General features: G+C 39.9%; 1 protein-coding gene across 2 annotated transcripts in view; it reads right to left on the bottom strand.

The window, feature by feature from the left end:
• Positions 1-2,196, bottom strand: part of chst8 (carbohydrate (N-acetylgalactosamine 4-0) sulfotransferase 8) — a 173,875-nt gene extending 171,679 nt beyond the window's left edge. For both annotated transcript variants that reach the window (XM_085445629.1, XM_085445707.1), the window contains exon 1: positions 1,506-2,196. The gene's annotated coding sequence lies outside the window, so the exon portion shown is untranslated. The remainder of the gene's footprint in view (positions 1-1,505) is intronic.
• Positions 2,197-14,418: the final 12,222 nt, after the last annotated feature.

Raw genomic sequence — 14,418 nt, 5'->3', positions numbered from 1 at the left:
CAGAACACAAAAAAGCTGTGTGTGTAAATTTTTAGCTAGCCATCCAGTTTTGAAAGCTTATCAGCCATAGCTTTAAGTTCTGAGTAGTCTCCTTCAACACTGCAAAAAGTCCTCTGACTTTGTAGGATATTGACTTAGCGTCTCAAATACAAGAACGTGCCTTTGAAATTAAGGCGTGCCTTTTGAAATTAATCACAACTTAGGTTTTTCCACCTCAAAGAGGCTTTGTTCTGCTTTGATGACACCCACGCTCCTTCTCAGTCCAACAAGGTACTTGATTAAAGCAAGTAAGTCACAGCTCTTGCAATTATAACTCTCTACAAGCTCTTTCAGATGTTAAACTTTTAACTGACCACATGGTTTGAACATGCAGTCTCTTATACAATCAGTTTACAACATTTTATTGGTCTGATATGATATTGTTTATTCAGATTTCTTTGGACAGTGCACTGGAAACATCAAGCATTTGAAAGCCACCACAAACCTTAAAGTTATGTTAGGGATGATTATGTTAGAACAATCTCTTTTGTGCTATAAAAGTGACATAACCCAAAAATACAGCCCTGAAGCCAGTTAGCGAGCAGCGGCTATTTTTATGGTCTAGTGAACACACCAATCTTAATGTGACACTTGAACAACAGCACACAATCTTTTTTCACTTGTTTCTATTTCCTGGTTATAGTCCAGCCACATTTTAACGTGATATAACAAAGGTAATCTACTCATAATAGTGGTATGAATTTCTAAACCTCAACACAACTTTTAAAGTTTTCCCTTACAAACACTGAATGTGAATTGAGTTTTGAGGCACATAGTCATGGTATGAAACAAACAAACAAACAACAACTACAACTACTGTACAGGTACCAGCAGCAAAATGAAAGACCAGCACAAACTCCTGCTGTTCCAACAGAAAGCGCCATTACTAAGTACAATGTTTCCCATGCTGCAGTGGTAAAGTATATGCTGTGTTTTCTCACTCTAATAATACATGTTTCAAAGAAGGAGTGATGTGTGAAAATGTCTGACAGCACAGAAAACTAAGTGCACAAGCAGTTATAAAGCTATGTTTTCATCATTTTTAAACACTTTCTGAAGTAAGTAAACTCTCTAGTGCACTTGAACCTAAGGGTAAATTAACGCAATATAGAAAACGAAGTCCCTCGAGCTTTTAAAACAACAATAAGGGGGAAAGAATTTAAATCAGATTAAATTTAGAAAGTGTCTAATACTGACAAGCATAAAGGACAGACAAACTGCAATACGTTTCCACAGCTGGAGAATGTAAGCTAAACAATCTAAAGACGCATTGATTATGAAACTTTGTTGCTATGGTAAAATCGGACCAAACTTTAAAATAAAACGTACGCATCAGAAACTCGGGGCAACAGATAAAGACGCGATTAAAAAAACGGACGCTGGTTCATGTGTGGCCGTGATACAGACATAAATGAAAACAGCGTATCTTCATTACATTGTAAGGCACTGTACATCACTGCACTTACCTTGCCACGGCTCCTCAATACAATGAAGCTCAGAAGCAGGTGACGAAGTGAGAGGTTCCTCCTCTTGTTCACTAGTTGATCAGCCAAGTCTCTGTTTCAGCACCACGGAAAGCGCGTCCGCCTCTTTGGGGAAATGATGCAAGTTTACGGTTAATGCCGTGAAAGCATTGAATGTGCACACTGAACACGTCTCCTTCAAGTTTGATGCCACCTCGTCGACTCTTTTGCTGGAGCAAACATCACTCTCCTTGCCTGACGCTTTTAGGATGAGTATGGCCAATCATAATGCATCTCACTCTTCACTCTCACATCTTTGCGCATCCCCAAAGAGTCTCCAAGGACCGGTTCTCTGTCTGCCTCTGGGCGGGAACAGCTGCGGTAACGGTGATTTTAAGAGGGGCTTCTCCTGCTAGTGCAGCACATCTTCATTTGCGGTCTTCTCTTTGTCTTCACGGCGATGATACTGATAAAGATGGGGCTGCAAATTTTCACGCGCGCATCGTCTGGTAACGGGAGCGGAGCGGAGGGAGCCGGGAGCAGGAGGAGTGTCTCTGACGATCCGAGTTCATTAAAGACTCTTCTAATATGGATGAGCTACGCGTCTCATCGTTATTATTACCCTTCTTTTCTTACCAAGGGATGGGAACATGGCGCTGAAACTGTAAACTGTACGATATGAGCTGCGATAGTAAATGCGACTCGGCTACAGTAGAGGCGGCATAGAGTTTGATTCTCCTTTATCAGAGATACGAGACTGAGCTATATTAATTTATTGAAGTCCGGGATTATTGATACTCATTCTTTATTAAGAAATCATTAACAATAATGCAGTAAAAGTGCCACGTTGTCAATTTGTGTATGAGTTTGTTTGTGTCTGAGAATGACTTTCTGACTTTCAGATTACGGATTAGTGATAACGTTTAACTGAGGACACAGTCTGGATTTTTTCCTTCTAAATCCTGCGTTTTCTAGACAAATAGGCCTAACATGACTGCTGTTTTCACTGCTGGGGAAAAGTTATTGACATGACCCAAAACAAAAAAAAGATACAAACAATAAAAACAAGAGAAAAACTGTGTTTTTTTGTGAGAATTAGTTATTTTATAAGTATATGGTTGTCTATGCCACTTAATTAAGTCACTGATATAGCCTTTTCCAGAAATAATCCTGTTGTTGGCTGACATTAAAATATCTTTTGGTGGTCTTCCTGCTCAGTGTACAGTTGACTGATTTTAGGTCCGGTTAGTCTTTTCATTGTGAGAAGATCAAGGTGCCACTTCAACAAGTTGGCATACTAAATTAAGCTAGTTTAAAATATCACAGCCCCCAGCCAGTGCGCATTCATCAGCCTCAAAAAAGCACACACGGTAAGCTATTTAATCTTGCACTGATTTGAACTAAAAGATTTTGCCCAGTCATTTTCTCTGAGAAAAAAAGGATTCATAGTTGGAAAAAATAGAGCTTTAATGAAAAGAAAAAAAGCCCCGTGGGATGGATATCAAAAGCCAGTGGATGTGCATAATTTATCTCAGACTATTTCATAAAGCCCTGCAGAAGGGATTTTTAACCTGGTTTTTTTTTTACTATTATGAAAAAACCCTTCTAATATTAGCACTGCTCACTTAGCTCTACTGAGGCAGAATGTTTTCGAGTTTTGTTTCCTAAATGACAGCCATGTGAAAACCTCATTTCACAATCCTTTGAAAATCTATGACACCACTGTCATTTAAATCTCAAAGTGCCAAACATGCTCACGGTTATTATCTGACATGATCACGGAATTTATGTAAAGCAATATTTAATTGTCACTATTTCCATCTGTCATGTTTACAAACACAAGTTGAGCATTTAATCTTGAGACAACAAACATCCTGTATTTTGACTGTGTTGTAAAGTAGCTTATATGAAATATTTCAAGTGCAGTGGGCTGTGAACAGTGCTCTTGTTCAGATAAATATTACACATCCTTGCACACGTCACTGTGGCTTTGTGAGAACGTGGCCTTATATCAGGGTGTGGCTGCAAGGAAGCTTGTGAGGCTTCAACCGGCACAGCTGACACATTAACTTGCTCCTCCTGACTTGAGCACATCCCCCTCTGCTGGTGTTTGGCAGCAAAGAAAATTCTTCTCTTGACTTGATTTGGCTGCAAGGACTCTGGGTACAAGTCCAAGAACACTAATTCAGACCCACAGGAAGGCTTTTCTACCACTGCAGCACATGCAGGGTTTATTGTGAAGCCTTTTTTAAATTACAAAGCTGCTGCATGTATGTGGGACAAAACATCGCCGTAGTGCTGAAGATCTAAGACGCACCAGCACAGCAGCTGCAGCTTGTCTCTGGTGGGACTGTGGGCCATTTGTTGTGTGGGGTATCAGCAGGCCTGACTAGAAAATAAGCTGAAAATGATCAGTGTTGCCTATTTTGTAGCAGCAAGGGTGGGAAATCTCTGTATGGCTATGAAATACATCCTTTACTAATTAGATCTATGCCAAAAAATAGAACAGATTCTGGGATCAGATTACCCTGGAAAGCATTATTTTACACCCACATTGTAAAATGGATAGAAATGTTATTATTTTGTGCTCCAGATCAATGATTGGACTATAAAATTTCATGGCCATGTTTTAAAGACTTTTCTCAAGAAACAAAATCTTGAAGTGTACAGGATCATTTAACAGCATCTTGAAATGAAAATGTCACCATTTGTTTTAATGAACATATAGTCTGTTGGACAGTGAGATTCTGATGGATTTTGAGGGTTGTGAATCTTGACACAATTCCCTGTCCAAAAGACAAATAACCTCCTCGTGGCACACTCATCAGTTCCATCCTCTGACTCCTCATTTCTCATCCAACTCTGACATCTGGTGTTACTCACAATCAATAGTGCTGGGATCCAAAGTCTGCCCAGAGCAAGAAGTTGCCTATTATATAGCACCTACCAAAATTTGTCAACACCATGGTAAAAGTATGTTTTTGGTTTGTTGAGTTGACCTCAGAGTTTTAGTTCATCATTTATGGTACATGCATTCAACTGAAATGTTCAGTGGGTTTAAAAAAAGTGTTATTATTTTGAGTGCTTAACAATCAGTGTCTCACACAACAGCTGGTTTGCTTAACCTCTGAAACTTGCATTCACACCTTATTCATTCATCTGTTTTCACCTGTCACTGATTTGTAAAATATAGATCTTAAGCAATGAATGATTCATTACAGTCTGACAGAGAATGTACCCCAAGGTTCAATATTGCCTTATATAATCTTCCTCAAATTTATTATGGACTCAGCAATGGCATAACTCTGTAGCACTCTAAATTGCTCTTTTGGCTCCACTGCCCTGTGATTGATTATGATAAATGGGCATAAGCAACAGTTTAATGAATTACATGAGGCAAAATAAATTCACGATTCTCCATCTGAGCAGGCTGTTTTATTTGTTGGTATTGACTGGTAGCACAGCAATGTCTCCAATTCTGACATTGGTCAAACCCTCAAGTTCCCTGTTCACTCGGGTTTTCGGTGAACTGGTGATTTATCATTGAGAAGCAGCAGAAATGGAAGATTTAGCTTGCTGAAAAATTGAGGGCATCAAGTTTTCACAGTTATATCCAAGATGCAAATGATCATACTGCAAATGTGCATGTGCTTGGCTTAAACACTGCACAGAAGCACCATGTAATTAGATTGAGTCAGCAGAGAGGGTCTGCAATATAGTTTCATCATGGACACAGCATAGGCATTATGTGATAGTGATAGCACTTGAAGCACTACAAATAGAAGGAAAAATTATCTGTTTTCAGTGGTTTATTTGTCCCATCTCTGCTAGAGAAAGAAAAAATTCCCTGATACTTTATCCTGTGGTCCTCTGATGAAGATGAATGCCCTGGTGTTGTGCCTCATTTGAGGTTCCCAGTGAGGGTGCACTAAGCTGGAGTCAGGCCCTGATCAATTGACAGGCAATGCACTGCATGGGCAGCCAATCCCCTGGCTACTGAGTACTCCGGTATCAGGGTGTGGACAAAAAGCATTAGGCCAACCATGGAGATGTGTAGGATGGGTAAACCCTAGGCTATGCATTTTACTCTCTGTATGCCAATTATCTGCCTGGACTCAGACAGACAGCTTAGGGTTATGTTTAAATATTCAGACTATATAAATGCAAAGTCTTCTGACTTTGCGATGGGTAATAAACTGCGTTGTTGCCTCTGAAGTGCAATGTTTTTATGCTGTTTTATCTTTTGCTTTATGTTGCTGCACAGCACTGTTTCCTTTCAACTTCAAATATTTTTCTGGGACCTCTTTTGTCAGGGAGGAGACTAAATGGCCTCAGTGGCTCTAAGCTTTGGTATCTGTTTCAGTGCACCTGCCTGCAGACTAGGTGATGTGCTTTGGGATGGCTTTATTTGGGTTGGGAGGATTCATGCTTGTGTCAAGACCACAGGATGACCTGCCTCTTCGAGAGAAGCTTAAAGTGATGAGTTGTAGCTTTTCTCATCTAGCAGTCATGTATTTGACTGCAGTATCTGCCAGCTTCTGTATAGCACCTGGCTACCAATTTGCTATACCTCAGGTGGAAAAAGATTTAAAATGAACATTAACTGTTGATTTCATGTTGTATCACAGACTGGTACATCCTTGCTGCTTTAAATTTGCTCTTTGTTACTGTTCTTACAACTTTAAAAGAATGCAATATATAATGACTTAATGATTTTTGTGTAGATTGAGTAAAAGCATGCAACTCTATGCTTATTTTGAAAATAACTGCAGTAAATTTAAATCTACCGTTTGAATTGCAGTAAGAAATATTTTGACTCCCTTGTTCTTTCTGCTGCTTTTTGGGAAACTGAGTAGTCGGTTAAACAAGCTCAGTCTTTGTAATCTACATAATTCAACAGCAGAAGAATTAAGATGAGCAACGGGCAATACCTTGAAATTAAAGAATAGTGTGTTTTGTAGCTTCTACCTCCTTTATCAGTAATGATTAATGATTAACATTGTAGCTCCAGATGCAAAATTTCCTTAGTGGCTTGTAAAAAATGTGGGAGTGTGTTTATATGTGTATATGTCCTGTGTTTTCTCATCTTTACACACTAAAGTTCATTATCTGTTAATGCACCAGTGTTTAAATTGTCAAAAAGCAAACATTTACCGAATATGAATCATATCGCTCTCTCTAACGCTCGTCAAGGAACAACAAACACTTTGTAGTGTACTGTGTATAAACTGTGTTCTAACCTTCCGGGGTATTATCATTAAATAAATGACAAATACTGCTGTGTAAAAGTGGTCTTGCCTCATAATACACCAATCTTCGACTCTGCTTATTGAAAAAGCTCCGGTATGACTGCAAAAAGATATCAGATATTTTCAGTCGGGAAACACTGAACTCTTATTTCCAAACATCAAGAACGAGATAATCTATAGGAAATTGAGATCAGCTTTGTATCTCTTCATCGATAAATCAAATTCTTTGGAAAGAGAATAAGAGAATAAGAATTTGTAGAATAAGAAGACTTTATAGCACTGAAGCACAAATACAGTCTGGAAGGTTTAAATATACTTGTGAATCTTTTACACTTTTGGTCTTTTTTAAAACTTCATGAATAGATCTTGCCAGAGTTCATCCGGATATTGAGCAGAGTGTGAATTTCTAAGGCAGTAGAGTTGTGCCAGCGGACCTAGTCTCTATCTCTGGTGTATTCGAGTTGGAAGAACCCATGCAGCAACACGTGCTCTCTGCCGAAAGGAACACTTTCATACTGCAGTGCAGCAGCCGTCTGCCAGATGAGAATAGCACCTCTGCATATCATTACATAAAATCACATTCTCTCTGATCAGTGAAGCACGCACACTTAAAAAGCAACAGTCTGGGATTTTTAAAAGTTTCCCTCCAAAGTAGAATATCTGCTTTTAACGAAACACAACTTTCATAATAGAGAAATATTCTCTTTTAGAAAAAAGTTTTAGTTTTGTGCAACTGATTTAAAATGACAAAATGTAGCAGTCAAAGCTGGACACTTATTCAGGTATCTCTATTTTTATATTTTGTACATAATACAACTACAGTACAGTCTGCATAAAACTTACAAAATAGTATCACCATCCATCCATCCATCCATCCATCCATCTTCATCCGCTTTATCCGAGGCCGGGTCGCGGGGGCAGCAGCCTAAGCAAAGAGGCCCAGACCTCCCTCTCCCCAGCCACCTCCTCCAGCTTATCCGGGGGAACACCAAGGCGTTCCCAGGCCAGCCGAGAGATATAATCTCTCCAGCGTGTCCTGGGTCTGCCCCGGGGCCTCCTCCCGGTGGGACATGCCTGGAACACCTCACCCAGGAGGCGCCCAGGGGGCATCCTTGTCAGATGCCCGAACCACCTCAGCTGGCTCCTTTCGATGTGGAGCAGCAGCGGCTCTACTCTGAGCCCCTCCCGGATGGCCGAACTTCTCACCCTATCTCTAAGGGAGAGGCCAGCCACCCTTCGGAGGAAGCTCATTTCTGCCGCTTGTATCCGCGATCTCGTTCTTTCGGTCACTACCCACAGCTCGTGGCCATAGGTGAGGGTAGGAACGTAGATCGACCGGTAAATTGAGAGCTTCGCTTTTACACTCAGCTCCCTCTTCACCACGACGGACCGGTGCAGCGTCCGCATTACTGCAGCTGCAGCCCCAATCCGTCTGTCGATCTCCGGCTCCCTTCTCCCATCACTCGCGAACAAGACCCCGATATACTTGAACTCCTCCACTTGGGGCAGGAACTCATCCCCGACCCGGAGTGGGCACTCCACCCTTTTCCGGCTGAGAACCATGGCCTCAGATTTGGAGGTGCTGATCCTCATTCCTGCTGCTTCACACTCGGCTGCGAACCGTTCCAGTGCGAGCTGGAGGCCCTCACCCGATGAAGCCAACAGAACCACATCATCCGCAAAAATCAGAGATGAGATTCTGAGGCCACCAAAGCGAAAGCCCTCCGCCACTTGGCTACGCCTAGAAATCCTGTCCATAAAAATTATGAACAGAACCGGAGACAAAGGGCAGCCCTGGCGGAGCCCATCACCCACCAGGAATGAGTCCGGAAAATAGTATCACACAAATCAAAATTCCATCCTAAAATCTTCACTGCTGTTTTGTTGTTTTGACTACAGTATGTTGACCATCTTTATGTGGTCCTAGCCTGGAATGGTTTTCAGTAAACATTGACACTTTGAAAAAAAAATATTCAAGAATTTATCCAAGTCTATCATTACTCTAATACCTGAAGGTCAGATTCAGATTTATTCTTACTTAACCAACATAGCTATACCTCTACATCCTGTTCAAACACGCCATCCCATCTGGTTTGGCCATAGTGAGACTGCAATTTGTTTTTCATGAGGACAATGACCAAACACACACTTCTAGGCTCTGAAAAAAATGGCGAGTGAAGTGCTGCATCAAATAGCCTGGCCTTCACAGCAAGCCTAAGTCCAAATGAGATGGTTTTTAAATGCTTTGGGCCTGATTGAGCAGCCGGAATATGTAGGACCTTTTTCAAGACTATTTGAAATACTTCTGATGGTAACCGCATGAAGCTGATCAAGACAGTGCAATGAGTGTGCAGCTATGTTACAATATCTAAATTCTTAGAAGAGTTTAACATTTAACAAAATTTTGCTGGATTTACACTGTTGTGCTTACATTAAAATATTTAGGTATGTTTTATTTAATAGCTTTGATATCCTTAGTTTTGTTCTGTGTTTTAGAAAACATGTTTATAATATGGTTGCAAGAAAGTGAAATTTCTTTACTAAAAATCAAGTATTATGAACTCTGCTTTCCCTCTTCCCCCTCAACACCAAGTTTACCTTGGAGCTACCTTCTCACTCTTTAAATGGATTAAAGAGAATGTGCCCTTCAGGGTTTCCTACTGGCATTACCTGTAGTACTTACTGTTTTTTCTTTTTCAGTCAAGGGTGTTTTCTTCGTGTCACAGCAGGTTGTAGAGAGGCTTCTGACTCAAACTCCGAACTGCTTAATGAACCCAAAGGATCCACAGGGCATGGTAAAAGCACTCCAGGGCAGCCATGGCACTCGAATCAGCTCCTTGGCTTGTCTAAGAGCATTTTTTCAGCTCTCTCTAATGTACTCTGGGACTCAAACTCTGCAGCCAACCTGACCCAGATGAAACCATTCCATCCTTTCAGCGCTCCCTATGGAACCACAACAACATATCCTGCCTAGAAAGTCATGGAGTGAGCCTCCCAAGCCTTTTGAGATCACGGAGACTGCAGGAAGAGCAAGTATTTACGCTCTCTAGTCCAATATTGGTTTTGTCTCTTTGTTACTTGCATATGGTCAATTACAGTAACACAATGTTAAACAGCTGACAAAGCAGTTTCAGCAGAAACATGGCCAACTGCTACTGTTCTCTCTAGTGAAGGGGTGGCTACCGTATGTGGGTATGAGCAGTGCTGCTTTTTATTGCGTGCATTATGTAGCCAACCACACCCAGTAAAGTGCCTGCTGTTAAAGTCTCGACTGTGAAACCTCAGGGGAGTGTGAGAGCATGGTAGATTAAACAAAGTGCTCACTGCAGTATGTATGAGATTTACAAAGTAACTGTCACCTGTGCAGCAAATGTATTCAGTGTTAATTAAGTGTATGATGACACATAGTAGTGTGCATTTAGCAATGGTATTATTACGTGTGCATTAAACAGGACTTTGTTCTTGTTTTGGATACTGGGTATAATGGCTACATTTGGCACTGTCATAGTGGAATGCCTTGTAATGCCTTGTATTTTTCCAGCACACATAACATATCTGAGATAACAGAGTTGTCTTAGCGAGGCTTGAACTTTTCAGCCCACATTGACGTGTTCTGTTTATTTGGTCCTTATCTGTTTTTTTTTTTTTTATTGCTATAATATATTAAAATGCATGTATTAATGGAACACGTCTGGACTATGTGGAAAAAAACTCTGTTCAAAACAGCCTTTCAGTATGGATCAGTTGCACATGATTATGTGTCGCACAAGTAGATAGGCACTTGAGTGATTCAACCCCACTGTGGAAAGTGTGAAGTGCCTTTAGCTAGTGTGTCGAGCTAAACAGAGTTGAGATATGAACTGTATGCTTCTATTGTTTAAAAAGGAAAGCATGCATGGATGCCAAGCTGGCTGTTAGTTCTTACAAAGCAGTAAAAAAAAAAAGAAAGAAGTGCAAATAACCTGCAGTACTCCAGAGGTACCTTGCGGCTGAATCTACTAATAATTGCTTTGTTTGCTATAGCTATTTTTTCACTTCTGGACCCTTGAAAAAAACCCACTCTTTCCAATTTATTAACGTTTATATTTAGGGTTTTAGCTGCTTTGATTGAAAGATTTGCCAACGTGGGCAGCTCTAGCTGATGTCTCCCAGACTTCACTTCTGCTAATTCAAGTTGGTGCCTTTTGGAGCATTCTAAAAAAAAAATGTAGCCAGCAGAAAGAGACATCCCATTAAAAGACTCCGTGCTCCATTTTCTAATTCTAGTTTTTTCATATTTTTGACACTTGCATTCTTCATATCAACAATTGGTAATATTAAACTAAGATAACCTGAGTAAATACAAAATGTATTGGGGAAAAAAACCCCATTATGATTTCATTTATTGAGAGAAAAAAACTATCCAAACTTAAGTGAGCAAGAAAGTAATTGTAACAATAAGAAAGACACCTGGCAAAAATGGCATCCATGGGACAGTTCCAAGGTGAAAACCATTGCTGACTAAAAAGGACACAAAGGCTTGTCTCAGATATGTCGCACAAAAAAACCCATCTTGATAACTCCCAAGACTTTGGAGAAAATATTATATGGAGTGACAAGACAAAAGCTTGAACGTACTCTTGAAATTTTGAATTCCATCACAAGTGATGTAAAACTGGTGAGCATTTAATAAAAAGAACATCATATGAACAGTCAAACATGGTGGTAGCATTGGGATGGTCCGGGGCTGCTTTGCTGCTTCATGACCTTTAGGACTTGCCATGATTGATGAAATTCTGAAGGAGAATTTCATCAATCAGCTCAAGTGCACTTGAGCTTTGTAGCAGGACAATGATCTAAGTCCTGCATATCTCTGCCTTGTCCCTATTCAATTTTTGGATGCAACTTTCTAAATATTGTCGCAGTTATGCTATGCCCACTTTTTTATATAAATATAGTCTAATCTAAAGTGGATATGTACTGCACTGCTTATGCACCACATTGGTGCTTACAGTCAAACTGAATGTTCAGCAAGTGGGTCATATATGTGAGCTCCACTTGAGCAGGAATAAGGACTCATCTTTACACACACTGATAAACATACTTTCTTCTAAGTCAACCTGCAGATATTTTCCAAGTTGGAGTTTTCATAGTCAACCAACTTTACTTTAACTGACAAGACTTGAGGCAATGAGATATTTGGGAAGAACTTTTTTTTCTTCTCATATTAACTAGAATTGTTGAAAACCCGTAAACAGACTTTGATGTACAAAATCTTTCAAGTACCATTTAAGGCTTGCCTTACTGTGTATAACCAGCAAGGTGTGATGCCATTTAAAATATAGCTATTTTGTGCAGACAGATTAAACCTCAGGACTAAATCACTCTGAAGTGCATCTCGGGCACTCAACAAATGTTGAGGCCAATTTGTTTACAGTTAAAGCTGCCTTCAGCCATGTTTAAATTGACCCATATGGAAAGATATACATGTACTATGCCCTGAAAGGGCAATTTCCAGGTCTGAGATAGCAGGGTTCTCAAACCCTCATGTGAGCCTTCAGATTTCACAGGGTAAAAAATATCAGAAAGCACCATAGGAAACGCATTAGTGAACAGGAACCGAGGTCCAGTGACCCCTGCCCTGAAATATACTGTGAACTGATTTGGCAGTATTTCTTCCACTGCTGTTGTCTTCTGTCTTGTGCTCACAAGACCATGAACAAGCACCAGACAAACCTCATGTGATGCCTCCCAGCATTCATTCAGTTCTGCTTTGGAGCCTGAATCTCACCTATCACCTTAGTTACCTTCTTGATTACCTATAGCCTTTGTTTCAAGTGGAGCCTTCATGTGCACCGCTATACTCTAAAATAGTTCAAATTACATATGGTTTCTTAGCACCAATCTGTTGAAACGTGCATGGCTATTTCTCTTAATTTGTGTGTTTATTACTCTTGTTTTAATGGCCTCTTTTTTTGAAAGGGCTACTTATAAGTAGTAGTCTTGACTTGAGCTGTTTTCAAGTTATTAGAATGGAGGGATTTAAACCTCTGCTCTAGAGGCTTTTTTGTCTTGCTGTCTAACAGAAAAAGACCCAAACTTGGATTGCATTCATTCCACTTACTGTAGAAAGCAACATCTTTCATAACTGAAATGTGGCTAGACAGCTCCCTGTTCAAACTGCTTGGACATTAAGCACCAGTTTCAAAGACTGAAAAGCACGCTAGACTTGAATATTTTGCAGCATATTTAATTGAGAGCAGGTGATGCTCATTAAATGTGGATTCTTTTGCCATTGTTTTGGAAATCACAAGCCTACTAATGGGAAGAGGCTGAAACAAGTGTCCTTTTAGAATCCTGCTCATTAAAGTGTGAGATACAGTTCATGTGTGACCTGCTGAGAAGAGCAAAAACATTAATTTTTATGCAGCGTGTCCGCCAAGGTATAATCATCATCTATTTCGTGACCTAATCTGTCTGAAATATTAGCAGATAAAAATGAAGCCATGAAAAAAAACTTTGAGGTCTGAGGGTTATTTTTGCCTGCTGATAAGAAATAAAAAAAATTGTACTTGGGGCATTCTGTTTGGTTCTGTACTCACTGCACCAGCCCACTTGCCCCCATTCTATTAGTTACCCTCCTGAGAGGCAGAGCACCAGCTGTCCTCCGCCAATCATCCATCACCGTGTCCTCTGGGTGTGGGCACAGGAAAAGAGCAATGAGCAGCAATCCTATCTATCAGCCTCCAGAAGCAGTGAGGCAGAGTTGAAGTTGGTGATGAATTTAGACTACCAACAACAGGTTCCATTAAAACTCACTTGCTTTAACTTTTAGCACGTTACTTTTTACTGTTTTTTCTTTCAATACTTCTTAAAAAGCTGTGCACAGGTTTTATTTCATTTCAAGTTTCAACAGGTTTTTCTGATTAGCTGCAATGCAGCTGTTGTCAGATACTGTAACAGTAACCTCTAAATATAAATGTATTTAAAGGAAGGAAAATCAACACCTATCTTATACCTGATGTGATCATAAAGTTGTGACAGCAGTCATAAAAAATCTAAAACTATACCTGATTTGAATTTAGCCACTTTTAAATGGCAAGAAAAGGGCGGAGGTGTCAAGCTAAGATGCTACTGTCTAAGTGAAGTGATCCAAAGGTTTACAACAAAACAATCTGGTAATGAGGATTGCATTCACATTTAAACTAAGGGATGCTTTTGCATCCCTGGTGGACGTTTGATTTATTGTGTTGTGAACAAAACATTTGCTCAGCTCATAAGAAATACTTCATAGAGTATGTTGTATTGTTTGATTCTGTTTTCACAACAATAGTACTTATTCAAACACTGTCATCCTTCAAAGCTCTGAAACTGCTTTCCTCTGAAAATTACAGCACTCTGAAAAATGCAAAATTTGATTTTCAAAAGCACACTCTGAAACTTTTACATATTACTTCTACAGATTTTTCTGTATTTTGCACTGAAAGGTTATTCCTTTTCTCCCTCCAGACTTAAATTGCAGAAAAAAAAATTAATATCCCTGCGCTACAGCAATTTGTGTGCCAAGGGAAAGTTAAAATGATCCCTACCCTGAAATATACTATTCATTGTTTTGCCAAAGTTTCTCACAAGACTTTGGGAAGCATTATAAGATATTCGTGCTCAGTCTCCAGGTTTCTTCCTCTTTA

Source organism: Copadichromis virginalis, linkage group LG1 (assembly GCF_057382275.1).
Source record: "Copadichromis virginalis isolate Kocher_CV1m ecotype Utaka linkage group LG1, C_Virginalis_male_GT1.1, whole genome shotgun sequence".
Taxonomy (NCBI): Eukaryota; Metazoa; Chordata; class Actinopteri; order Cichliformes; family Cichlidae; genus Copadichromis; species Copadichromis virginalis.
The sequence above is the reverse complement of the archived record's forward strand: the minus strand, read 5'-3'. Positions and strand labels throughout refer to the sequence as shown.